The sequence below is a fragment of the Odocoileus virginianus genome, chromosome 12 (assembly GCF_023699985.2).
Source record: "Odocoileus virginianus isolate 20LAN1187 ecotype Illinois chromosome 12, Ovbor_1.2, whole genome shotgun sequence".
NCBI lineage: Eukaryota > Metazoa > Chordata > Mammalia > Artiodactyla > Cervidae > Odocoileus > Odocoileus virginianus.
In genome coordinates this window covers 56,003,683-56,007,132 of record NC_069685.1, presented here as the reverse complement: position 1 = coordinate 56,007,132, position 3,450 = coordinate 56,003,683, and the positions used below count along the sequence as shown (strand labels likewise).

At 42.1% G+C, this 3,450-nt stretch overlaps 1 non-coding gene across 1 annotated transcript; it reads right to left on the bottom strand.

Moving 5' to 3' along the window:
- Window positions 1-1,153: 1,153 nt before the first annotated feature.
- LOC139037948 (U6 spliceosomal RNA) lies at window positions 1,154-1,257 on the bottom strand. Its single transcript, XR_011490886.1, has one exon. It is a non-coding gene; the product is annotated as a U6 spliceosomal RNA (small nuclear RNA).
- Window positions 1,258-3,450: the final 2,193 nt, after the last annotated feature.

Genomic DNA, 3,450 nt, shown 5'->3' with positions numbered 1-3,450 from the left:
TAGGATGGACTGGTTGGATCTTCTTGCAGCCCAAGGGACTCTCAAGAGTCTTCTCCAACACCATGGTTCAAAAGCATCAATTCTTCAGTGCTCAGCTTTCTTCACCTTCCAACTCTCTCATCCATACATGACCACTGGAAAAACCATAGCCTTGACTAGACAGACCTTTGTTGGCAAAGTAATGTCTCTGCTTTTTAATATGCTATCTAAGTTGGTCATAACTTTCCTTCCAAGGAGTAAGCGTCTTTTAATTTCATGGCTGCAATCACCATCTGCAGTGATTTTTGAGCCCAAGAAAATAAAGTCTGACACTGTTTCCACTGTCTCCCCATCTATTTCCCATGAGGTGATGGGACCAGATGCCATGATCTTAGTTTTCTGAATGTTAAGCTTTAAGCCAACTTTTTCTCTTTCCTCTTTCACTTTCATCAAGGGGCTTTTTAGTTCATCTTCACTTTTTGCCATGAGGGTGGTGTCATCTGCATATCTGAGGTTATTGAAATTTTCCTGGCAGTCTTGATTCCAGCTTGTGCTTCTTCTAACCCAGCATTTCTCATGATGTACTCTGCATAGAAGTTAAATAAGCAGGGTAACAATATACAGCCTTGACATGCTCATTTTCCTATTTGGAACCAGTCTGTTGTTTCATGTCCAGTTCAAACTGTTGCTTCCTGACCTGCATACAGGTTTCTCAAGAGGCAGGTCAGGTGGTCTGGTATTCCCATCTCTTTCAGAATTTTCCACAGTTTATTGTGATCCACACAATCGAAGGCTTTGGCGTAGTCAATAAAGCAGAAATAGATGTTTTTCTGGAACTCTTGCTTTTTCGATGATCCAGCAGATGTTGGCAATTTGATCTCTGGTTCCTCTGCCTTTTCTAAAACCACCTTGAACATCTGGAAGTTCATGGTTCAGGTATTACTGAAGCCTGGTTTGGAGAATTTTGAGCATTACTTTACTAGCGTGAAAGATGAGTGCAATTGTGCGATAGTTTGAGCATTCTTTGGGATTGCCTTTCTTAGGGATTGGCATGAAAACTGACCTTTTCCAGTCCTGTGGCCACTGCTGAGTTTTCCAAATTTTCTGGCATATTGAATGTAGCACTTTCACAGCATCATCTTTCAGGATTTGTTTTTTTTGTTGTTGTTTGTTTTTAAATATGGAGTGCTTCACGAATTTGCGTGTCATCCTTGCGCAGGGGCCATGCTAATCTCTGTATCGTTCCAATTTTAGTATATGTGCTGCCGAAGCGAGCACCATCTTTTAGGATTTGAAGTAGCTCAACTGGAATTCCATCACATCCACTAGCTTTGTTCATAGTGATACTTTCTAAGGCCCACTTGACTTCACATTCCAGGATGTCTGGCTCAAGGTGAATGACCACACCATTGTGATTATCTGGGTCATGAAGATCTTTTTTGTACAGTTCTTCTGTGTATTCTTGCCACTTCTTCTTAATATCTTCTGCTTCTGTTAGGTCCGTACCATTTCTGTCCTTTATCAAACCCATCTTTGCGTGAAATGTTCCCTTGGTATCTCTAATTTTCTTGAAGAGATTTCTAGTCTTTCCCATTTTGTTGTTTTCCTCTATTTCTTTGCATTGATCACTGAGGAAGGCTTTCTTATCTCTCCTGGCTATTCTTTAACTCTGCATTCAAATGGGAATATCTTTCCTTTTCTCCTTTGCTTTTCGCTTCTCTTCTTTTCACAGCTATTTGTAAGGCCTCCTCAGACAACCATTTTGCCTTTTTGCATTTCTTTTCCATGGGGATGGTCTTGATCCCTGTCTCCTGTACAATGTCACAAACCTCCGTCCATAGTTCATCAGGCTTTCTGTCTATCAGATCTGGTCCCTAAATCTATTTTTCACTTCCACTGTATAATCATAGGGATTTGATTGAGGTCATACCTGAATGGTCTAGTGGTTTTCACTACTTTCTTCAGTTTAAATCTGAATTTGGCAATGAGGAGTTCATGATCTGAGCCACAGTCAGCTCCTGGTCTTGTTTTTGCTGACTGTATAGAGCTTCTCCATCTTTGGCTGCAAATATAATCAATCTGATTTCAGTGTTGACCATCTGGTGATGTCCATGTGTAGTCTTCTCTTGTGTTGTTGGAAGAGGGTGTTTGCTATGACCAGTGTGTTCTCTTGGCAAAACTCTATTAGCCTTTGCCCTGCTTCATTCCTTGCTCCAAGGCCAAATTTGCCTGTTACTCCAGGTGTTTCTTGACTTCCTACTTTTGCATTCCAGTCCCCTATAATGAAAAGGACATCTTTTTTGGGTGTTGGTTCTAAAAGGTCTTGTAGGTCTTCATAGAACCGTTCATCTTCAGCTTCTTCAGTGTTCCTGGTTGGGGCATAGTCTTGGATTACCGTGATATTGAATGGTTTGCCTTGAAAATGAACAGAGATCATTCTGTCATTTTTGAGACTGCATCCAAGTACTGCATTTCGGACTCTTTTGTTGACCATGATGGTTACTCCATTTCTTCTAAGGGATTCCTGCCGACAGTAGTGGATATAATGGTCATCTGAGTTAAATTCACCCATTCCAGTCCATTTTAGTTCGCTGATTCCTAGAATGTCGACATTCACTCTTACCATCTCCTGTTTGACCACTTCCAATTTGCCTTGATTCATGGACCTAACATTCCAGGTTCCTATGCAATATTGCTCTTTACAGTGTTGGACCTTGCTTCTATCACCAGTCCCATCCACAGCTGGGTGTTGTTTTTGCTTTGGCTCCATCCCTTCATCCTTTCTGGAGTTATTTCTCTACTGATCTCCAATGGCATATTGGGCACCTACAGACCTGGGGAGTTCCTCTTTCAGTGTCCTATCATTTTGCCTTTTCATACTGTTCATGGGGTTCTCAAGGTAAGAATACTGAAGTGGTTTGCCATTCCCTTCTCCAGTGGACCACATTCTGTCAGACCTCTCCACCATGACCCGACCGTCTTGGGTGGCCCCACACAGCATAGCTACTCAACGTTCAAGGTCAGGAGGGGGAGCCATGAGAAGATACCCCTCGTCCAAGGTAAGGAGCAGTGGCTGTGCTTTGCTGGAGCAGCCGTGAAGAGATACCCCACGTTCAAGGCAAGAGAAATCCGAGTAAGATGGTAGGTGTTGCCAGAGGGCATCAGAGGGTAGACACACTAAAACCATAATCACAGAAAACTAGCCAATCTGATCACAGGACCACAGTCCTGTCTAACTCAATGAAATTAAGTGACCGTGGTTGGGCTTAGTTAGCTAATATACTTTGACATCTTATTTCCTTTGACTTATTTCTCTTTCTATCCCCCAACATGGACCTCTTCTTTTGGTAAGACCAATCTAAGCACATCCTTCCTTTTGTGATAATTTTCCCAGACTTTCATCTTGGTCTGATGCTGTATCTGAGCTTTGATGTTGCAGCGTACCTCTGTCTGAGAGTTATTTTCATTTCC